The 25,575-nt window shown below is 40.4% G+C and overlaps 1 long non-coding RNA gene across 1 annotated transcript in view; it reads right to left on the minus strand.

The window, feature by feature from the left end:
* The window catches only part of LOC109839724, a 39,603-nt gene extending 30,287 nt beyond the window's left edge, over window positions 1-9,316 (minus strand). Inside the window, exons 1-2 of the long non-coding RNA XR_002246717.1 lie at window positions 9,091-9,316; window positions 7,960-8,045 (exon numbers count right to left, since the gene is read on the minus strand). This is a non-coding gene — a long non-coding RNA (uncharacterized LOC109839724). The remainder of the gene's footprint in view (window positions 1-7,959; window positions 8,046-9,090) is intronic.

Consider the following 25,575-nt stretch of genomic DNA (forward strand, 5'->3'; position numbering starts at 1 on the left):
GACCAAGCGAAACACGGATATGAAGCGACCACGCCCACGAAGGAGAGTGACGGGTCTATACCGGTGAAATCGCCCTAAGTTAATTTTAAGCGTGTTTTGACCAAGCGAAACACAGATATGAAGCGGCCACGCCCACGAAGGAGAGTGACGGCTCTATACCGGTGAAATCGCCCTAAGTTAATTTTAAGTGTGTTTTGACCAAGCGAAACACGGATATAAAGCGGCCACGTCCACGAAGGAGAGTGACGGCTCTATACCGGTGAAATCGCCCTAAATTAATTTAAGCGTGTTTTGACCAAGCGAAACACGGATATGAAGCGACCACGCCCACGAAGGAGAGTGACGGGTCTATACCGGTGAAATCGCCCTAAGTTAATTTTAAGTGTGTTTTGACCAAGCGAAACACGGATATAAAGCGGCCACGCCCACGAAGGAGAGTGACGGCTCTATACCGGTGAAATCGCCCTAAATTAATTTAAGCGTGTTTTGACCAAGCGAAACACGGATATGAAGCGACCACGCCCACGAAGGAGAGTGACGGGTCTATACCGGTGAAATCGCCCTAAGTTAATTTTAAGTGTGTTTTGACCAAGCGAAACACGGATATAAAGCGGCCACGCCCACGAAGGAGAGTGACGGCTCTACACCGGTGAAATCGCCCTAAATTAATTTAAGGATGTTTCGATCAAGCGAAACACGGATATGAAGCGACCACGCCCACGAAGGAGAGTGACGGGTCTATACCGGTGAAATCGCCCTAAGTTAATTTTAAGTGTGTTTTGACCAAGCGAAGCATGGATATAAAGCGGCCACGCCCACGAAGGAGAGTGACGGCTCTACACCGGTGAAATCGCCCTAAATTAATTTAAGGATGTTTCGATCAAGCGAAACACGGATATGAAGCGACCACGCCCACGAAGGAGAGTGACGGGTCTATACCGGTGAAATCGCCCTAAGTTAATTTTAAGCGTGTTTTGACCAAGCGAAACACAGATATGAAGCGGCCACGCCCACGAAGGAGAGTGACGGCTCTATACCGGTGAAATCGCCCTAAATTAATTTAAGCGTGTTTTGACCAAGCGAAACACGGATATGAAGCGACCACGCCCACGAAGGAGAGTGACGGGTCTATACCGGTGAAATCGCCCTAAGTTAATTTTAAGTGTGTTTTGACCAAGCGAAACACGGATATAAAGCGGCCACGCCCACGAAGGAGAGTGACGGCTCTATACCGGTGAAATCGCCCTAAATTAATTTAAGCGTGTTTTGACCAAGCGAAACACGGATATGAAGCGACCACGCCCACGAAGGAGAGTGACGGGTCTATACCGGTGAAATCGCCCTAAGTTAATTTTAAGTGTGTTTTGACCAAGCGAAACACGGATATAAAGCGGCCACGCCCACGAAGGAGAGTGACGGCTCTATACCGGTGAAATCGCCCTAAGTTAATTTTAAGTGTGTTTTGACCAAGCCAAACACGAATATAAAGCGGCCACGCCCACGAAGGAGAGTGACGGCTCTATACCGGTGAAATCGCCCTAAGTTAATTTTAAGTGTGTTTTGACCAAGCGAAACACGGATATAAAGCGGCCACGCCCACGAAGGAGAGTGACGGCTCTATACCGGTGAAATCGCCCTAAGTTAATTTTAAGTGTGTTTTGACCAAGCGAAACACGGATATAAAGCGGCCACGCCCACGAAGGAGAGTGACGGCTCTATACCGGTGAAATCGCCCTAAGTTAATTTTAAGTGTGTTTTGACCAAGCGAAACACGGATATAAAGCGGCCACGCCCACGAAGGAGAGTGACGGCTCTACACCGGTGAAATCGCCCTAAATTAATTTAAGGATGTTTCGATCAAGCGAAACACGGATATGAAGCGACCACGCCCACGAAGGAGAGTGACGGGTCTATACCGGTGAAATCGCCCTAAGTTAATTTTAAGTGTGTTTTGACCAAGCGAAACACGGATATAAAGCGGCCACGTCCACGAAGGAGAGTGACGGCTCTATACCGGTGAAATCGCCCTAAGTTAATTTTAAGTGTGTTTTGACCAAGCGAAACACGGATATAAAGCGGCCACGCCCACGAAGGAGAGTGACGGCTCTATACCGGTGAAATCGCCCTAAGTTAATTTTAAGTGTGTTTTGACCAAGCGAAACACGGATATAAAGCGGCCACGTCCACGAAGGAGAGTGACGGCTCTATACCGGTGAAATCGCCCTAAATTAATTTAAGCGTGTTTTGACCAAGCGAAACACGGATATGAAGCGACCACGCCCACGAAGGAGAGTGACGGGTCTATACCGGTGAAATCGCCCTAAGTTAATTTTAAGTGTGTTTTGACCAAGCGAAACACGGATATAAAGCGGCCACGTCCACGAAGGAGAGTGACGGCTCTATACCGGTGAAATCGCCCTAAATTAATTTAAGCATGTTTCGACCAAGCGAAACACGGATATGAAGCGGCCACGCCCACGAAGGAGAGTGACGGCTCTACACCGGTGAAATCGCCCTAAATTAATTTAAGGATGTTTCGATCAAGCGAAACACGGATATGAAGCGACCACGCCCACGAAGGAGAGTGACGGGTCTATACCGGTGAAATCGCCCTAAGTTAATTTTAAGTGTGTTTTGACCAAGCGAAACACGGATATAAAGCGGCCACGTCCACGAAGGAGAGTGACGGCTCTATACCGGTGAAATCGCCCTAAATTAATTTAAGCGTGTTTTGACCAAGCGAAACACGGATATGAAGCGGCCACGCCCACGAAGGAGAGTGACGGCTCTATACCGGTGAAATCGCCCTAAATTAATTTAAGCGTGTTTTGACCAAGCGAAACACGGATATGAAGCGGCCACGCCCACGAAGGAGAGTGACGGCTCTATACCGGTGAAATCGCCCTAAGTTAATTTTAAGTGTGTTTTGACCAAGCGAAACACGGATATAAAGCGGCCACGCCCACGAAGGAGAGTGACGGCTCTATACCGGTGAAATCGCCCTAAATTAATTTAAGCGTGTTTTGACCAAGCGAAACACGGCTATGAAGCGACCACGTCCACGAAGGAGAGTGACGGCTCTATACCGGTGAAATCGCCCTAAATTAATTTAAGCGTGTTTTGACCAAGCGAAACACGGATATGAAGCGACCACGCCCACGAAGGAGAGTGACGGCTCTATACCGGTGAAATCACCTCAAATTAGTTTAGGCGTGTTTTGACCAAGCGAAACACGGCTATGAAGCGGTCACGCCCACGAAGGAGGGTGACGGCTCTATACCGGTGAAATCGCCCTAAATTAATTTAAGCATGTTTCGACCAAGCGAAACACGGATATGAAGCGGCCACGCCCACGAAGGAGAGTGACGGCTCTATACCGGTGAAATCGCCCTACATTAATTTTAGCATGTTTCGACCAAGCGAAACACGGATATGAAGCGACCACGCCCACGAAGGAGAGTGACGACTCTATACCGGTGAAATCGCCCGTAAGTTAATTTTAAGCGTGTTTTGACCAAGCGAAACACGGATATGAAGCGGCCACGCCCACGAAGGAGAGTGACGGCTCTATACCGGTGAAATCACCTCAAATTAGTGTAGGCGTGTTTTGACCAAGCGAAACACGGCTATGAAGCGCTCACACCCACGAAGGAGGGTGACGGCTCTATACCGGTGAAATCGCCCTAAATTAATTTAAGCATGTTTCGACCAAGCGAAACACGGATATGAAGCGGCCACGCCCACGAAGGAGAGTGACGGCTCTATACCGGTGAAATCGCCCTAAATTAATTTAAGCATGTTTCGACCAAGCGAAACACGGATATGAAGCGGCCACGCCCACGAAGGAGGGGGACGCTCTATACCGGTGAAATCGCCCTAAGTTAATTTTAAGTGTGTTTTGACCAAGCGAAACACGGATATAAAGCGGCCACGTCCACGAAGGAGAGTGACGGCTCTATACCGGTGAAATCGCCCTAAATTAATTTAAGCGTGTTTTGACCAAGCGAAACACGGCTATGAAGCGGTCACGCCCACGAGGGAGGGTGACGGCTCTATACCGGTGAAATCGCCCTAAGTTAATTTTAAGGGTGTTTTGACCAAGCGAAGCATGGATATAAAGCGGCCACGCCCACGAAGGAGAGTGACGGCTCTATACCGATGAAATCGCCCTAAATTAATTTAAGCGTGTTTTGACCAAGCGAAACACGGATATGAAGCGACCACGCCCACGAAGGAGAGTGACGGCTCTATACCGGTGAAATCGCCCTAAATTAATTTTAAGCGGTTTTTGACCAAGCCAAACACAGATATAAAGCGGCCACGCCCACGAAGGAGAGTGACGGCTCTATACCGGTGAAATCGCCCTAAATTAATTTAAGCGTGTTTTGACCAAGCGAAACACGGATATGAAGCGGCCACGCCCACGAAGGAGAGTGACGGCTCTATACCGGTGAAATCGCCCTAAGTTAATTTTAAGCGTGTTTTGACCAAGGAAACACAGATATGAAGCGGCCACGCCCACGAAGGAGAGTGACGGCTCTATACCGGTGAAATCGCCCTAAATTAATTTAAGCGTGTTTTGACCAAGCGAAACACGGATATGAAGCGACCACGCCCACGAAGGAGAGTGACGGGTCTATACCGGTGAAATCGCCCTAAGTTAATTTTAAGTGTGTTTTGACCAAGCGAAACACGGATATAAAGCGGCCACGCCCACGAAGGAGAGTGACGGCTCTATACCGGTGAAATCGCCCTAAGTTAATTTTAAGCGTGTTTTGACCAAGCGAAACACAGATATGAAGCGGCCACGCCCACGAAGGAGAGTGACGGCTCTATACCGGTGAAATCGCCCTAAGTTAATTTTAAGCGTGTTTTGACCAAGCGAAACACAGATATGAAGCGGCCACGCCCACGAAGGAGAGTGACGGCTCTATACCGGTGAAATCGCCCTAAGTTAATTTTAAGTGTGTTTTGACCAAGCGAAACACGGATATAAAGCGGCCACGCCCACGAAGGAGAGTGACGGCTCTATACCGGTGAAATCGCCCTAAATTAATTTAAGCGTGTTTTGACCAAGCGAAACACGGATATGAAGCGACCACGCCCACGAAGGAGAGTGACGGCTCTATACCGGTGAAATCGCCCTAAGTTAATTTTAAGCGTGTTTTGACCAAGCGAAACACGGATATGAAGCGACCACGCCCACGAAGGAGAGTGACGGGTCTATACCGGTGAAATCGCCCTAAGTTAATTTTAAGTGTGTTTTGACCAAGCGAAACACGGATATAAAGCGGCCACGCCCACGAAGGAGAGTGACGGCTCTATACCGGTGAAATCACCCTAAGTTAATTTTAAGCGTGTTTTAACCAAGCGAAACACAGATATGAAGCGGTCACGCCCACAAAGGAGAGTGACGGCTCTATACCGGTGAAATCGCCCTAAATTAATTTAAGCATGTTTCGACCAAGCGAAACACGGATATGAAGCGGCCACGCCCACGAAGGAGAGTGACGGCTCTATACCGGTGAAATCGCCCTAAATTAATTTAAGCGTGTTTTGACCAAGCGAAACACGGATATGAAGCGGCCATGCCCACGAAGGAGAGTGACGACTCTATACCGGTGAAATCGCCCTAAGTTAATTTTAAGCGTGTTTTGACCAAGCGAAACACGGATATGAAGCGGCCACGCCCACGAAGGAGAGTGACGGCTCTATACCGGTGAAATCGCCCTAAGTTAATTTTAAGCATGTTTCGACCAAGCGAAACACAGATATGAAGCGGCCACGCCCACGAAGGAGAGTGACGACTCTATACCGGTGAAATCGCCCTAAATTAATTTAAGCGTGTTTTGACCAAGCGAAACACGGCTATGAAGCGGTCACGCCCACGAAGGAGGGTGACGGCTCTATACCGGTGAAATCGCCCTAAGTTAATTTTAAGTGTGTTTTGACCAAGCGAAACACGGATATAAAGCGGCCACGCCCACGAAGGAGAGTGACGGCTCTATACCGGTGAAATCGCCCTAAATTAATTTAAGCGTGTTTTGACCAAGCGAAACACGGATATGAAGCGACCACGCCAACGAAGGAGAGTGACGGCTCTATACCGGTGAAATCTCCCTAAGTTAATTTTAAGCGTGTTTTGACCAAGCGAAACACAGATATGAAGCGGCCACGCCCTCGAAGGAGAGTGACGGCTCTATACCGGTGAAATCGCCCTAAATTAATTTAAGCATGTTTCGACCAAGCGAAACACGGATATGAAGCAGCCACGCCCACGAAAGAGAGTGACGGCTCTATACCAGTGAAATCGCCCTAAATTAATTTAAGCGTGTTTTGACCAAGCGAAACACGGCTATGAAGCGACCACGCCCACGAAGGAGAGTGACGGCTCTATACCGGTGAAATCGCCCTAAGTTAATTTTAAGCGTGTTTTGACCAAGCGAAACACAGATATGAAGCGGCCACGCCTACGAAGTAGAGTGACGGCTCTATACCGGTGAAATCGCTCTAAATTAATTTAAGCATTTTTCGACCAAGCGAAACACATATATGAAGCGGCCACGCCCACGAAGGAGAGTGACGGCTCTATACCGGTGAAATCGCCCTAAATTAATTTAAGCGTGTTTTGACCAAGCGAAACACGGCTATGAAGCGGTCACGCCCACGAATGAGAGTGACGGCTCTATACCGGTGAAATCACCTCAAATTAGTGTAGCCGTGTTTTGACCAAGCGAAACACGGCTATGAAGCGGTCACGCCCACGAAGGAGGGTGACGGCTCTATACCGGTGAAATCGCCCTAAATTAATTTAAGCGTGTTTTGACCAAGCGAAACACGGATATGAAGCGACCACGCCCACGAAGGAGGGTGACGGCTCTATACCGGTGAAATCGCCCTAAGTTAATTTAAGCGTGTTTTGACCAAGCGAAACACGGATATGAAGCGACCACGCCCACGAAGGAGAGTGACGGCTCTATACCGGTGAAATCACCCTAAGTTAATTTTAAGCGTGTTTTAACCAAGCGAAACACAGATATGAAGCGGCCACGCCCACGAAGGAGAGTGACGGCTCTATACCGGTGAAATCACCTCAAATTAGTGTAGCCGTGTTTTGACCAAGCGAAACACGGCTATGAAGCGGTCACGCCCACGAAGGAGGGTGACGGCTCTATACCGGTGAAATCGCCCTAAATTAATTTAAGCATGTTTCGACCAAGCGAAACACGGATATGAAGCGACCACGCCCACGAAGGAGAGTGACGGCTCTATACCGGTGAAATCACCTCAAATTAGTGTAGCCGTGTTTTGACCAAGCGTGTTTTGACCAAGCGAAACACATATATGAAGCGGCCACGCCCACGAAGGAGAGTGACGGCTCTATACCGGTGAAATCGCCCTAAATTAATTTAAGCGTGTTTCGACCAAGCGAAACACGTATATGAAGCGGCCACGCCCACGAAGGAGAGTGACGGCTCTATACCGGTGAAATCGCCCTAAATTAATTTAAGCGTGTTTCGACCAAGCGAAACACGTATATGAAGCGGCCACGCCCACGAAGGAGAGTGACGGCTCTATACCGGTGAAATCGCCCTAAATTAATTTAAGCGTGTTTCGACCAAGCGAAACACGTATATGAAGCGGCCACGCCCACGAAGGAGAGTGACGGCTCTATACCGGTGAAATCGTCCTAAGTTAATTTTAAGTGTGTTTTGACCAAGCGAAACACGGCTATGAAACGGCCACGCCCACGAAGGAGAGTGGCGGCTCTATACCGGTGAAATCACCTCAAATTAGTGTAGGCGTGCTTCGACCAAGCGAAACACGACTATGAAGCGGCCACACTCACGAAGGAGGGTGACGGCTCTTCCCAATTGCCTCACCAAGGAGAACAAAGCAGGGATGCAAGATGCAATGTTAATATCAAAGTCATAAATAAGAGAAATGACAACGTTATACCGGTGCAATTGAAAGGTTCGGGCTCAGGTGACTGGGTAGCAGAACGACCCCTCGCGGTACGAGACTTCTTCGTCGACATAGCTAATCTGCAATGAGAACCAACAATTCAATCATTCAAAGAAATTGTGAAGTATAATGTTAAAAAGAGAAATTGTGAATCTTCGATTGAAATTCTACAACATAGAATTTTCTAGTTGAAGGTCCGATTAAACCTATACGACATCCCCCATTCAAGTTGAAACGAGAAGAAAATGAGTTTGGTTTTAAGGCATACACGAGTTCAATTACATATGAATTCGACAATACAAGAGCATTGGCTATATACAAGTTCGAGTTCAATCATATACAAGAATTCAGACTAACATCAACTTGGATTCGGCTATGTACAGGTTCAAAGTTTTCAACCAACACTCCAGCCCTAACATCAACTTGGATTCGGCTAATTACAAATGAGTTTTGTTTTAAGGCATACACGAGTTCAATTACATATGAATTCGACAATACAAGAGCATTGGCTATATACAAGTTCGAGTTCAATCATATACAAGAATTCAGACTAACATCAACTTGGATTCGGCTATGTACAGGTTCAAAGTTTTCAACCAACACTCCAGCCCTATTTTTACACATAAGGCCTTCAAATTTCAGCCATATTTCTACACAAAAACCCCTCAAAGTTCAGTTCATCTTTTTGCACATGAACCCCTCAAAGTTCAGTCCATCTTTTTGCACATAAACCCCTTAAAGTTCAGTCCATCTCTTTGCACATAAACCTCTCAAAGTTCAGTCCATCTTTTTACACAAAAGCCCCCTCAAAATTCAGTCCCAAATTTACACATAAACCCCCAAAACTTCAGCCCCTAATTCGGCCAAAAAACCCCTCAAATTTCATCAAATTTTGCACACGATCTACCCCTCAAATTTCGGCCATATATGTATGCATGAAATTAGGAAAATGTTGCAATCAAAAGTGAGGGAATTCATGTCTCTAATTTCGGCCAACCCCTCAAGAGCAAAAAAAAAATCAAAATTTGATTTTTTTCCCCCAAATCAATAAACTAGGGTTTTGGATTTTGGAGGATTCAAGAGAAAAGAACCAAATTAAAAGCCATGAAAAAGAAGGATTCTTACCAAAGTTTGAAGAATCTTTGAAGAGGAAACTTTGTTGTCAATGAAGATCAAAATCCTCCTCCTTGCCTCGCTTGAAAACCTTGGAGAGGAAGAAGGTTTGGAAAGAAGGGGTTGAAGGCCTTGAAGAAGATGAGTTTAAAAGCCTTAGAACTCTTGGTGAAGAAGAACTCTTGGGGAAAGAAAAGCTCAAAACCGAAAAATAGGGGGGAAGGCGGAACTTGGCTGCTGGAACCGAAGAAAGAAGAGAAAAAAGAGAAGAGGGGAGATCGGGTTTTGTATTTGGGGGAATTATAAGTGAACCGGACCCAAGTGAACCGAACCCATATGAACCGGACCGGTCCAGACCAGACCAGTCTGAACCGAACCAGTTTAAATCACGCCCAAATCACAAGTGCCTTTTGATGGTTCACATGCGTACGAGGCGCGGAATGTTGGCTCGAACGTATAGAAAGATTCGGGAACAATTTGTATACACTTTGAACCTCTTTTCGGGTATTTTTGGGTGTATTCGACGCTTGTATTCATACTCCAATGGAAATACGAGTCTAAACTGTTTCTTACTTTTGACGGGAAGTTCCTGGAAAATATTACGCGTAATATTCTTAAGGATAACCCGGCAACCTCCAACGGGTACACGAGGTTAAACGGATTCCCGAAACTCCCAGGAGTACACGAGTATAAACTAATTCTACCCACGTTAACGCGAAACCCTAAGGTCAACGCCGGTCAACGCGTTGCGATGAGAGTCAACGCCGATCGATTCGAAACCCTAAGGTCAACGCCGGTCAACGCGCAGCCCTAGGTCAACGCCGGTCAACGCGTTGCGATGAGAGTCAACGCCGATCGATTCGAAACCCTAAGGTCAACGCCGGTCAACGTGCAGCCCTAGGTCAACGCCGGTCAACGCGTTGCGATACAGATACTTAATCCAAAAGTCAACTCAGCGAGACGAGCCAAAATCAACTCACCAATTCCAATTCGAGACTTCGGCAACGGTCAGACGATAAACGCAGCACCGGAAAAATTTTAACTGTTCGATAAAACACTAAACAGACTGAAATGTGAAGAAGTCAAGAACTGAAATCGGTTATAGGTCCTTTAATACCGACTGAAGGTGTAGGCCTATCACGTCCAAAGTATTTCAGACTCCTCTTTAAAGGAATGAGGCTGAAACACTTTGGAGGGGGTATCTGTAGACGTCCAAAAATGCCTATAAGCTCCTGTATACGGCTCGAGACGAAGAGGAGGCAATAAATGTCATAGGCCGAGCCACCATTTGATGGTTTGGCAAGGCCGAGCCACCATTTGGTGGTTTGACCAAGGCCGAGCCATCATTTGGTGGTTTGACCTAGGCCGAGCCACCATTTGATGGTTTGGCAAGGCCGAGCCACCATTTGGTGGTTTGACCAAGGCCGAGCCATCATTTGGTGGTTTGACCTAGGCCGAGCCACCATTTGATGGTTTGGCAAGGCCGAGCCACCATTTGGTGGTTTGGCAAGGCCGAGCCACCATTTGGTGGTTCGGCCAAGGCCGAGCCACTTCGGTGGATCGGCCAAAATCGATTTGTTCGGTTCTTTTATGGATTCTTTCGGGATTTTGGGTTCCAACTGCTCTGATATTGTTGTTAGACAGTTGCTAACTGAAGATAGAGGGAATCTCTCGTTTTGATCCAAGAAAACCACTAACCAAGCCTATAAATAGGGGCTCGGGTGTTCATTTTTTTAGGATTTGGAAATCAAGAGGACGAAGTGCTGTCAAATTGGAGATTGGAGCACGAATTTCAGAGAGTTAGCAGATCTTGGCGGAGTTCTTCAACAAAGCAAGAGTTCGAGAGATCTGAGACTCATTCCACCCTCCTCCTGATTTAAGCTTAGTCTTAAATCCCGAGAAGAGCCGTGATTTTGCTTAGTCAAAATCGCCGCTACTGCAATCACTTCCTTCGTGAAGCGAAAGCACTGATTATCCAAACTTCTGCTCACCGGATCTGATCCGTATGCGGTCCACGGATAAACCCCGGCACCGGCAACGATCCCGCACAAGCAATAGGCGATAAACATCTATTGTGTGTAGTTTGAGAGAAAATTGTAACTTTTGATTTAAAGTCTTATAAAAAGGCTATTTTTTTGTTTGAGTTTATTGTAAGTGTTTGAAGCTGTAATGGACTCATCAATGAAATCAATTTTTCACCCAAACAATTGCCTATAGGTCTCCATGAACAGCTCGAAGCTAAGAGAAGACGATGAACATCACTATCCAAGTCACGGAAGCTTGATTGACGTCAACGAACGCTTGAAGTGAATCGACGAACTACGTGAAGCAACGGAGTTTCAGAATAACGAGGATACGAACTGACCGGGAGCCTCATGTCGCTTACGAAAGGCGAAACTCCCTTCATATCTCATTTATTCTACAAATGACCCAATTATGGGAGCATGTAGATCTCCTCGTCGGCTTTCCAACGTACTTTGAATCACTCAAATCCGAGTTCAGATGAAGAAGTTACGGCGGAAATGGACAAGCACGCAAAACAGACTGTCTCAGCCTAAGCTAAGACACCCCAAGGTGTCTCGGCCAAAGCTGAGACACCCTAAGGTGTCTCGGCCTCGTTGAGACACCCAAGGGTGTCTTAGACCCTAAAATTGGGATTTTTAGCTGTAATGTGGTTTTAACCGTCTGGATTCCCCGGAGCCTATAAATACAGCCCCGGGACCTTTATTTTTTCAGATCTGGAATTCTCGAGCGTTGGCGAAGCCCTGCCGGATTAAAGATCAAAAGTGCACGAATTTTAGAGAGGAGGAGGAGTAGAGATCTGATCGACTTCGTCGGTATAAAGAAGAGGAGCTCGTCAGATCTGCAGTTCACCGGGTCCGTTCCTTAAGATTATCCCGTTGCGATAATCTTAAGAAGAGCAATTATCTCGTCGTTGCCGAGATAAGCGCTACGGTTTCTTGATTCCTTCGCGAATCAACGAAGCTCTGCCCGATTTTTCAGTAATCAGATCTGATCGACGGTGGTCCACGGATATCAACATCCCCGTCATAGGCCAAGATCCCACGTAAGCAGAAGACCGATAAACGATCTCTGCGTTGTTTGAAGAGAATTGTACTTTTGTTTTGTTTTCATTGTGTAAAAGTCTTATAAAAAGACTAATTTTTGTTTTCGTTGTAAACGTCTGAAGTTTGTAATGAATCCCGCAATGAAACAATCAATTTTCTACGCAAACAATCATATGTGCCCACAAATTAAATTTAATTAGATTTAAATCCAACATATTCTTTTATTGTTAGAGGAAAAACAAAGCATAGGAGAGAAAGCCAATACTCTTGAAATCTAAGGTTAGCAGAGAGCGTAGCCCAATTTAAGAATATTGTACGAGAGGTGAGGGTTTCGTAGTCTTTGTCCATGCAAAAGATTACATCATTGGGAGAGGGTTTCGCAGTCTTTGTCCGTGCAAAAGAATATAAGGAGATGATTTTGGAGATAATATGAGAGTTAATTATGTACGTGAGGTTAAGAGATTGAGAGACAAGAGTTGAGTGGTTCCTCTTGTAGTTCTCCCTGATACATAGTGGATTTCTCGTATTGTTGCCCCGTGGACGTAGGTCGAAGTTGGTCGACCAAACCACGTAAATCTCGGTGTTCTTTCCTCTTGATTGTGGTAGTTTTATATCTTGTTAATTGTGGGTTGGCTTCCAAGTTGCGCAAATCATAGTAGGCGGGGAGACTAAAATTCCCCAACAACTACATATATAGCTTTGAAGGCTAAACACACAACGAGTTAGTCTCCTTTTATGGATAAATACCATGGTTACCAGCACCAAGGAATGGACCAAAAAAAGGGATTCAGATCCTCTCCACTATCTAAAAAGTAGTAGAGAGACCACTACATAATCACAACAATTGATTATCTACTTGATGGTTGTGATTTTTTCTTTGAGTGCAAATTAGGAATAAGTGCAATACACGGGGGTATGGTGAGTATTAAATTTAGATTGTATCATAACAGCCTACTAAGTAATCAACGATTGAGATTAAAAATAGTGGTCTCTCCACTACTTTTTTGTAGTTGTGAGGATCCAAATCCAAAAAAAAAAAGAACATGGATATCCACCAATATGTCCGTTTACATACCTAGCGGGATGTGATTATGGATATTATATATTTATATTGGACGGATATATATTCATATAAACATACAAATACATTTATCATTTTATATTGGTCGAATTTTGCCAAACCACTGAATGAGAAGGGTTTTGTATGAAACTACCGTCAACTATGAAAATCAGAGGAAACACCCCTTACCTCGTCTCATAATACTCCCTGATAACACCATGAACTCCAATGAGTCATGATCCAAAATAGACAAAACTTCCCTAACACCCAAATTATATCCTCTCCCTGTCCTCAATGATTTGCACATCACAGACGTAAATTATCACAAATAAAAACCAACTTGACCAATTTCATATTTTGTTTAAAGCCACCCAATAAAACAGAAAATCAACTTTTGTATATAATGTAGCTTGCTATTAAAGTGTCAATTGACTCGAATTAAAATATCATCCAGTGAACATCAACATGGCAATGACTGAGTTACATTTTAGATCAAAAAATCATTCATGTTTCCAGTTTAATATTACATCCTCAGCTCAAACCATACCTTCTCCATTTCCCCTCAGCCTACAATCCCAAATTTGTACGGTCGGGCTGCATGAATCCTATTCATCCACTCTGTTCTATTTTGGATCATCTCCTCTGTTAAGTAACTATTACCGCGTTGTTTTTGGTTGTTTCTGTTGTGCGCAGCAGAAATTTCGACAAAGTTTCTGGTGCACAATAAGAGAGAAAGATCAATAAGAATTCCCGTCTCACCAAGGAAACAAGAATCTGAAGCGAATATCTCAACAAAGTGAGATATTGGCTCTTCCTCTCATCGGTTCTAGGACTGACTTGTCGAGGGATCCTAAAAACTATTATAATAGCCACAAACACAAACAAACCAATTTTACGTGGTTCGGCAAACTGCCTACGTCCACGGGGCAAGGAGGGGGAGATCTACTATTAGAGAGGAAATAATACAACTATGGTTTACAATCACTCAATCTAAACCCTCACACAATTATCTCTCTCAAAAGCACAAAAGGACTCTCTGCACGCCGCCCAAAAAGAACGCTGCCAACACTTTTGCACCCGCCACGAATTTTCCCCCTGCTCTGCTTCGCACTTGCACGCCAACCAAAGAAAGAACTCTGCTGACTTTTTTTTCTCCTTGCACAGCCGCCTTTCTTTGCTGCAGTTTTCACCAAGCCCTTGAACAAACTCCTAGTTTACGAATTACAGAGATATATATAGCATAGGAGCAATCGGGTGGGCCACGAGATTGCTTTTCATGCGTTATTCCTTGAAAAAAATTCTCTTTCACGTGACCTTCAAAGCTTGCGGCCCCACACGCAATCAATTCACGTGCTTCAAAGTCGGCTTTGCGGGCTCGTGAAGTTTCTTCACGTGGACATGGCCCATGTGGCCTCCACTCACGCCTCCCAACAATTCTCCACCTCGGTGAAGTTTTTTCAAAACTGAACCGACACCAAAGCAACCAAATATCCCACTTGTTGTGTCCAGTACGAAGTGAAACGATTCACGACAACGGACTCAATCCACAACAAATCGAGACCCAAACGGGAGTGCGAACACTCTCCCAAAACATCAGTTAGAGATCACATGAACACCTACACAAAGCTTCTTACGGATTAATTGGCGAATGTGGATATCATGATTGAAGATGAGGACAAGGCGTTACTATTGTTGAGTTCCTTGCCTGACGAGAAATACGAGACCTTCGTCCTTACTCTGATTAATGGGAAGGCATCTCTTTCGTATAGTGAGGTCACTGCTGCACTAGGAGACCTTCGTCCTTACTCTGATTAATGGGAAGGCATCTCTTTCGTATAGTGAGGTCACTGCTGCACTAGTGAATTATCAGCTTCGGAAGAAGGATAAGGAAGGCATCTCTTTCGTATAGTGAGGTCACTGCTGCACTAGTGAATTATCAGCTTCGGAAGAAGGATAAGGAGACTTTGACTGAGTCGGTAGCAGAGGCGTTGGCCGCAAGAGGGAATGGTCCAAACCGAAATAATTGAAAATCACAGTCTAGAGTAGGGCATCTTACAATTGGAAAAGATCAGTGTGCTTGGTGCAATGAGACTGGTCATTGAAAGAAAGACTGCCCAAAGCTCGACGAATGGATGAAGAATAAGCAGAAGGGAAAAGGAAAGCAACCACCATCAGAAGCTTGTTCTTCTAGGTCCAAGGGCATATTCAAGAGAACTTATAGAATTGACATACTTATTTAAGAACAGTTTTAGATTTGGGGGACGTCTTATCTGAAAAAAGGTTAGTACTGGGCAATCATTATAAGAAAAACATTCAATTATAATAACTACACAATAATAATTAATTTATACATTTCTTAAGCAATCTATTATACAATTTTATTTATTAAGAAACAGATTTACTATTCAATAAAAAAAATCAAAACTTAAATCATGTACAGTCACGCGCAAAGAACGTGTACTATACTAGTATTATTAAATATAAATAAGTCAAATTTGAAAATTGCCTTCAATTCATTCATTTGTTTAATTTTTTTTAATTTATTTATTTCATACATGATACCATGTTTGCTTCTCCTAAAATTTCTTAGTATAGGTTTAGTGCCTAATTTAAGAGACTTTAAAAGTCTGAATATTGGAAGTTTTTAACCAAGCATCTAAACCGCATATTTGTACATCATAATTATAAAGGAATATTTTCTAATTATGAATTTAAACGTACTATAGTATCAAATTCTTTAACAAAATGAAAATATCTTCGACCAAAGGAAATTTTTTTTCCTTAATCAAATAGCTTCATGTGCATAAGCTATATATTATCAAATCAAAGAAACATATTTTAGCACGTGTGCGTTGAACCTGCTCTTAAGACGTCAATCCACATTCACAAATTCTTTTAGGGTTTGTTTGGTTTGAATGAAAGGTAAGGAAAAGAAAGGAAAACGATAAGGAATATAAATTTTCGTAGTTTGGTTAGAGGGAGAACCAAAACGAAAATGAAAATAAGATTACCTAGAGAAAAAAAGTAATATAAACTTTCTTTTCTCTTTTCTCCACCGGACCCTAAGGAAAGGCATGGAAAAAAGTGTCGGGGCAGAACTTTGAAGGCGTCCATCCCTAAATAATCTTCGCAACCCGTGTCTCCTACGGTCCTACCTCTTAGCTAATTCCAAGTGGGCCCCACTTGTTATTAAGATGGGTCAGCAAGGGTTGAACCTTTTCTCTTTTCTGTCTAACCAATTAAACATATAAAAAAATCTTATTTCTTTTTCTTTTTCTTTTTCTTTCTTTTCCTTTCTCATTTCATTTTCTTTTCTTTCACTTCACCTCAAACCAAACACAGCCTTAAGGGTAAGGTTTTCTTAACTGGTTCATCGCATCATTATGTCATTCAATCTCATTATGTCTACCAGTTCTAAGTTCATAGTATAGTACAAAGAAAAGGATAACCCCGGCCCTTACATAAATAAACTATTTTTCCAAGTCGATGGAGACAGTGAAAAGTAATAATAACATCTACAAATTGAAGAAATAATAAAGAATAAATTAAAAGTTACATAATCCATTCCTAGTGTTACATTTCACTCCTTAAACAATAGTTGTCAAGAGAGTTCCTCGATTTATTGATATATCCGCCAAAGCCATGAAATTATTATTAATTCCCCCCTCAATGAAGCAAGGAAGAATATAAAAAATTTCAAATCCAAAATATTTTCTCTGGCTCAGCCATGCCTTATCAGCTCCAAACCGAGCTTCCAATTTATAGCCATGCATGAACCGATCGGTTCCTTCGCTTTTAGGTTCAGACTCAAATGAAACAAGGGGATGCTCTTCAACCCTGTTCTGCCACCACCTGGCGTCACCCTATCGGCCCTCGTCGTCCGATTAAATTGTTGTCAGCCGATGGCCTGAGGACTTGGGATGAAACCGGAACCCGGATGAAAAGAGAAAGAGCGATGCGAGTGAGAAGGAAGATCAGGGGAGGCTGCGATGTTAGGAAGAAACGACATTCAAGATGGATGTTCCAAGATCGTACCCATCAGCTCACAACCATGAATCCTATCAACATTACTGCCAAAATCATTTATGACATATTTGACTTACCTATATATGGCTCTAATGGTTCCTAATCTACTCCTCTATACTTATACGATGATCCAAGATTCACCATTCATGCTGCAGCAATGATACAATATCATGGTACTGTAGCAAACGCGTGTACAGCAGGTGGGACACTGTAGCGTTTGGTTAAAAATACTTATCATTTAAAAATAGAATCACTGTAGCAGAAACAAAAAAGAGGTCCTGCTTCGTACGGGGTGCACGCTAGTGTGGTCAGATTGGGAAACATATTTCTCTATCATAATAGTCGGGAATAACAAAAGGAGTCTTGTTATAGAGAATTAGATCAAAAGGGGAAAATAAATTTTAGAATGCTAATCTGGAGTTATCATTTAGGAGTTGGTATCATGTCTAGATACCAAGGAGGACGATCAAAGAATAAAGATGTGGAGAATTTCGCTCAATTTCATTGGCAACATGCACAAAAAAGAAAAAGGATAGGCAATTTTCTTCGGAGAGACGGTTGATTCTTACACTAAATAGGAAACTCAAAGTATGAACACAAAAGTTGGGAATTTTTGATAGATCTAAAGGGATTACCTAGTGCGATTTCCTGCATCTTTTGCTAAGAGTCATTAGCCTTGATTTGATGATTAAATTTTCGTGCTACCGTGGTGTTTATATAGTTGAATAGTATTCCATATGCATTGCATCTTTCTATAAATCATGGGTACAAATGCATGAACATATCTTTTTTTGCTATCCTAAAATGTTCGATTTGATATTTTACTCTTCCCCAAAATTAAATGAGATGCATGAATTTAGGATTCATGTTAGCTACCTTCAATGAATAATAATCTTTTACAAAATATGTTGCTCCCATTTATTTTTTTTCGTCACACAAATTAAATCCTTGTGCACGGTACATTATACACTCTGCTTTTATATTCATCCTAGATTAGATGCATGTGTATTAATGGTTATAGTTATTTTGTCTAAAAGAAATATGGTACAATTCAATAGTTCCTATCATGCTTAGCTACAAGTAAATGACAAAGTTGGATTAATGGATCCATTCAGAGCTTAATTAGGGCGCGATTGTTTCTTTTCCTCATGCTTGGAGCAATTTGCATGAGAGCTTTGCTACATGGACCCAAAATATGAGACCAACAAGGGGGACAGGTGAGGTGTCCCCCCTGTTGGTCCCATATTTTGGGTCATTGTGGATTTTTTCTTTGCATGATCTGTCAACAACAAATTAAATGAATACAGTAACAATTCAAGGATTTTCTACCTTTCTGAAGAACATTTTTCTTACGTTACAGGGTATCTGAAACTATTAAAAAAGGGGGTTTTCTTACATGCAGCCCTCAAATTTTCTATGTTTTCAAAATTACTCATGATAATTGCAAATTACCCCCCTGATTCTCTCATATTCTTTTTTTCCCTACCCCTTCCATTTAACAATTTTAGAAAATTATTGAAAATTTTGCAATTGCCTTGTGTAAAAACTAACATTGTTAATTTGGAGGGTAGGAAGACCCAATATACGACTTTAGAGGGCAATTTTGCAAAAAACAAGATTTGAGGGGAAATTTTGCAAATATGAAAGACTTTAGGGGTATATATACGCAGAAAATGAAAGACTTTAGCGTTATATATGTAAAAAAACCCCTAGAAAATTACCAGCATGTTGAGAAAGTCGATACAAAAAAGTCATCATTTTTCAAATGGAACTTTTGACTAAACACTGAAACTGTGTGCTAGCTTTATGTTCCGCTGAATTGCATGTATAAGCTATTTTTGAAGTTCAAATTAGCCTCGAAAGAAAATATGAATTGCCAAACTATGATGTTTAACCTAAAAGTCAATTTTACATCCAGAGCAAACTAGCAATAGATCACAGAAATATGTCATTTTTGTATCCGAACAAGAAAAGGTCGCTTCATCTAAACTTACAGGTGTTTTACTTCTTTGCTGCGTTGAGCGTTTATATATAGAGATGCTCGGTGTTTAAATAGACAGGATTCTAGAATAATGAGGAAAAATTAGAACCTCCCCAAATAATTAACTAGTTTTCTTATCTGGTTTATTGACGTCATGCTGCCAATCAATCTCATAATTTCAACCAGATTGAACAGCATAAGGAAAAAGAATAATAACCTTAAATAAATAAATTATTTTGAGCCCAATGAGATAGTGAACAAAAACATTAATTGACTTCTGCAGATTGGAAAAGCAACAAAAATAAGTTGAAATTTGCACAATTCATTAATGATCGTCATCGTCCTTAGGAGCATTTACTCATTAAAGAAAAAGCCGGATTTTCTTATTACAGTTACTCCACGATACCAAATTTAAAAGATTTTGCATCTCTTTCCTACAAAGCTCTCTTCCTTGCGGCACATTTTCACTCATCAAACAAAAATAACCAAGAGAATTTGCCAACATATACCCATCAAATTAAGCTAGAAAAATCAACAAGAAAATATCAGCAAAGAAGAACATTTACTCTTCTTCAATATATGTTCACTAATCTAATAATTTCTCTAATTCAACCATACCTAATTCACTATCGATCGAACTCCCAACTTGCACTCATGCATGACCCAATCAGTCTTCTTGCTCTCCGACTCCAACCAAACACAAGAGTGTTCTTAAATCTCACTGGGTCGCCACATGTCGTCACCTTATTGGTCCTTGCCGGTCGATTGCACTGCTTCTGAGCCAATGGCTTGAGGACATGGGGTGAAATCAGAGCCCCGGATGGAAAGAGGAAGAGGGAAGTGAATGAGGAGGAAGATGATGAGGGATCGCAGAGGAATGTTAGTATTTGTTTGTAAAAATAAGATAGTCCCACATGAGATATTTGAGTAATCTTTTAGAGGTTTAAAACCATTTAATGATTATTGAGATTTGATAAATGGATCAAAGTATATGCTTCTAAACCCCCATGCGGGTAGTGTGATTTTGACGCGATTAGTTTATGGATTTATTATTATTTTAAGTATATGCTTATAACTTTTTAGCATATATATATTTTGATTACATTATTTTTATTTTTATTTTAAAATTTTGAATTTATTAAAAAATAAATAGACAAGTGACTATTAAAAAGTGTCTATTTTTTTCCAAGGGTGTTTTAAAAAGTTATGACTGTCGGAAGCATCTTTTCAAATCTATAAATAGTTTATGAATTCAGATATCCTCACTTCACTTCTTTCTCAAAACTTTTCTCTAAAAAAGATCTGCAATACTACAAACTTGTTTCACAAAGAGTTGGTAAAAAATTCTAGATTTGCTTGCTGAAATTTTTATTTTCTATTGAATCCTAGGAAGAAAATTTGCATTAACATGAAGCAACTTTAAATTTAAACTGGGGCAAATATTTCTTTAACTAAAGTGTTTCACGCCTCAGAAATTCTCTCTCCTTTATTATTTTACTAACAAGGAATAGAGAAGCGTTATTCAAGATGGATATTCCACAAACAGTGGCGATGGCTTCACTATTATGAAGCCTAACAACTCTGTCTAGGACTATGTTCGATTCAGACTTTCCTACAGTTGTTATGGTTACTAATGTAGAAAGGTTTGGAAACATATTTTCCTATTATAATGAGCAAATTACAAAAGGAGACCTATTACAGAGAACTTGATCCCACAGTGAATTTTTTTTCGATCGGAATGATAATCTAGAGAATATATGATGTCATATTTCATGTCCAGGTGCGAACAGAGGAAAATCAAAGAATAAAAAAGTAGGGCGTAATTGAGAAGTCAAGAAGAGAAAGGAGAAGCAGTTGATCCTTACCCTAAGAACGAATACAAAAGATGAAACAAATATATTTGAATAGACTAGTGTAGTGCACATGCTTTACGCGTGGACATACTTATAAAATAATTAGCAATATTTTTTTCTATCAAATGGAAACCAACACTTTATAGCCAATATTAATAAATATGATATTTATGTAGTTATTCTTTTAATAAATCTTTAACACTTTTTGGGATGAAACTTGGTTTTTGTTAGTAAGACCAGATAAAAAGCCCAAGTTTGATGCTTGCAATACCCATTAATCCTCAAGTTTAATATTTTTAATTTATAAATGCAGTGATAACTACACTATTCTACTCACATTATTCCTCTACTACAATAGAGAAAATTTTAATTGCCAACAATTACTAAGAGACATTTGCATCATTGAGATACGCACTTTTTTCTATCAAATATTTTAAAAAATAAGATAAATCTTATATCTTTTGTGTCGTCAACAATGTCAATTTGACTTGAAGGGTTTATGCACCCTAAATAAACATACATATAATATTAAAATGTTTAGTTATATAAAATTAACTTTTTTAGATTCTATTTATAAAATGTTTAATATTATTTTAAAATATGTTTATGAATTATTATTTTATATATTATAGTATTATTTATCAATATATGTTTTATCTTAATAAAATAATCATATTATACAATTTGTATATGTGTATGTGTATATATAACCATCAAATTTATATACACTCAATTTTATACAACTGACATACACATTTAAAAATAATTACAAAAGAATAAAACGATAGTGGGAATAATCTTACCGATACTTGCATGTATAAGTTAGAATGAAATTGTTTCAAACCCTAACAAAATGAAATATAAAATTAACTAAAATATGAAGGAGTAAAAATGATAAGGAATAAAATAAAATATGAACGGATAAAGAAGAATTATATAAAATGTTTTGAAATTTAAAATAAATTACAAATTAGATCTCCAGTGGAACTGTAAGTTTTATGGAATGATCTTGTTGCTATGAGATATACCATGATTTTGAGGAGAGCAATTGACCTGCAGAGAGATAGAAGAGAGGGACAGAGAGAGAGAGAGTATACTAGGGGTGTGCAACGGTCGGTTCGGTTCATTTTTTACTAAAATTTGAATAACCAAACCGAACAGCCTATAATTCAAAACCGAACCGAACCGTTGCAAGTCGGTTTGGTGCAGTTCGGTTCGGTTTGTTCGATTCTAACTTCATCAAACTTCTTATCAAACAACAAACTGTGTTAAAGAAAAAAGATATCAACAAAATAGGAGATTATGAAGCATTAAACACTGATATAATGATATTGTTTTTAACCCATAATAATTCAGAAAATGAGTTTAGGGTTTGAGTCTTTGACTCTTTGGGTAATGATATTGTTTTTAACCCATAATAATTCAGAAAATGAGTTTAGGGTTTGAGTCTTTGACTCTTTGGGAACAGGTCGAGTAGGGTTTGAGATCAGAATGTGAAGTATTACACTATTTCGGTCGGTTCGGGTTGAAAAGTTTTTAAACTGATCCGAACCGCCCTACTCATAAAACCGATTTTTCCGGGTCAGTCGGTTGGTTTTTTTGGTTTGGACCGAACCATGCTCAGCCCTAGGGTATACACAATTTCATACAGTTACAAAATATGAAGAAAAAATATTAACATGGGCAATATGTTAGAACTTTTGCATTGAATAAATTGTAGTAAAAAAATGAAGAAATTAGCATGCATAAAATCCCAAAATAAATAGTATTAGAAAATCTGGCCTGATCGGGAGCGGATCATGCAAACACTGCCCTAGAAGATTAAGGACCCGCCTATCGTCCTGGCGCAGATGATCCCCTCTCCCCTAGTGGGGAAAAAATCTTCAGAATCAGTCGGTCTCTGTACTCGGGCGAGAGTGCAAGACTTCTGCTCAGATGAAGAAGGTTACCCAAAATAAAAATAACAATCGAAGAGATTTTGTTGAGAGAGAAGAGAAGAGAGAAGACTGAGGAGAGAATTGCTTTTCGTTGTTGTGCCTTTCGAGCTGGGTTGCCTCTGAATTTATAAGGTTCGGAAACCCTGAGAGCCGTTGCTGGATTCCGCACGTTGCTCAGCCGTTCCGCACGTTCCTTATAATTTTCGCAACTGTTACGCATGTTGCATGACTGGGTAAAAGAAATAAGAAAAACGTGTAAAAAGAAGTTTGCCAAAATCGTGTGCGTGCGGTGCAGCGTGGCATGGCGCGCGCGCGGTGTGGCGAGGCGAAGCGTGGCATGCCGTGCGTAGAAGCATTATAAACCCTCTACTATTCATCAACTTAGTCCATGTGAGACTATTCATTAAAAGCAAAATTGTCTTTTCTCCTCTACAAGGCCAACATAAAATAACGGGGGTTAAGTAAGTCTTCAAGTTTTGAACGAATGGGGTAATGATTAGCGAAAGTAGTTGAAAGAGCAATTGCATTTAGTCTACAATTTTGAGCATAGTGAATGTTGGTCTTTACATCAGAAGTTCAAAAAATAATCACAATGGATTGTGGCTAATTGAATTGAGTAACTTATGCATTGACTTTTATAATTAAACACTTATGCTTTAAAGTTCCTAATAAAATGTTGAATTAATGCCAGTAGATGAGGGATAATGGATTATTAATTAAGTGAATTGGGGAATTATTAAACTCAGGAATTATAAATATTAAGAGGGGCAAAATAGAAAGTCAAAAGATTTAACACACATATTCTCTTCAATGAGCAGTAAACTTTTACCAAATATGTTGTTCTCGTATTTTCTCTCTCAAATTAAATCCTTACATGGTACGAGATACAATCTCCTTTATATTCATCCTCTTATGTTACATAAAGAATAAATGTTTATTTTGTCGAAGAGAATAATGGTGTGATTTATTACTTCAACAAGCATATTTTTCTTTTGAGCCATTTAAACTTTTGACTTAAAAGTGAGTTGTAGCAGAAATTGATCAAAATATACTAAGATGTTTATAATAAAACAAATATACTAAATATATAAGCGGATATTTTATGAGCACAAATTGCATATATTAATTCTCATATTCTGTTTACTTGATGTACAAATATGAAGAAATATTTATTTATTTTTAAATGATCTTAAAGATCAATTATGATAAATAATAAAAAATAGTTACTAAAACATTTAATAAATTTAAAACTTTAATATTCATTTGTGTGAGGATTCTAAGAATATTTGCTCGTTTTTGAATGATTTTTGCAAATCGAATCCAAGAAAATAGTGGCAAAAATAAATTATGAAAATATTTAATAATTTGCTATCCGAGTCGGATTGCTATTTATGTGAACCAACTTAAATTTGACCCATTTACAGCCCACATACCACTACCTGAGAAAGAGTATGAGGCCCAAATTTTGCCCAAGTTATGTACCACAAGAAAAAAAATGGAGGCTGGCATTTCTCGCGGATTGAGAAGAGAGGAGATCGGCCAGGAGAGATTTTTCCAAACAAATAACTGAAATATTTCAATAACTCTCTTAGTTTACCTCCATTAAGCTAAACTCTCTCATTAATTGTAGTGATGATGTCCTTACTCTATAACTAAGGGCGTAGTGCTCGATAAAATATCAAATGGTTCGATTATTATTCTTTAAAATTATACCCATTTTTTGTTCTAATTCACAGGGTTTATTTACAAATTTTAAAAAGTTACTGGGGGTTTTCTTTGAAATAGAAAAGTCATTAGGGTTTAGTGTGATTTTGAAGGTTCACAGGGGCTAAAAGTTCGTAAGGGCTTAGTGTAATTTATACTATTAAATAATTATAATGAGAAGTAACTATTATAATATGTTGAAGGTATTAAGTGTAATATATAGAAAATATTAGAAAAAGCTAGCAAAATTAATGCAGCATAGTTAATTCAGAATTAAGTTAACAAATTTCGAGTTGGAGGGGCGTATTTAAGAAAATGTATAAAATTAAAAAAATAATTACAATAACTACATAATAATAATTAATTCATATATTTTTAGAGCAACCTGGTTATAAAATTTTACTTATTAACACATGGTTTAATTATTCAATAAAAATTTAAAATTTAAAACATATATGTTCCTATGCAAAACACGTGCATTATGCTAGTATGATAAAAATAGAATAAAATTTTACCTTTTATCTTAATTTTATTTTTTATCCAGTGTTAGTCACAATTTATTATAATTTAATGCTAGTTCTAGTCCCAACCCGAGAAGCCGTCAGCAGCGGTTTCGGATGCAACAACAAACCACTATGCTAACCCGAATTCCCTATTGGAGTCGGGTTATACTATTTTCAATGATACCTTGCCCATTTAAAGCCCAAACACAAGGACTCTTCGCCAAACCGCACCGGCCCAAAATTCGCAAACCACAAAGATCAGCCACGTGTCCCTCTACTCCTTCCCGCCTCTCTCTTCAACAGCAGCCACTCAAAATTAAGCCAACAAAAAATAAAATAAAATAAAAACATACAAAAAATATATA

The sequence above is a fragment of the Asparagus officinalis genome, chromosome 4 (genome assembly GCF_001876935.1).
Source record: "Asparagus officinalis chromosome 4, Aspof.V1, whole genome shotgun sequence".
Lineage (NCBI taxonomy): Eukaryota > Viridiplantae > Streptophyta > Magnoliopsida > Asparagales > Asparagaceae > Asparagus > Asparagus officinalis.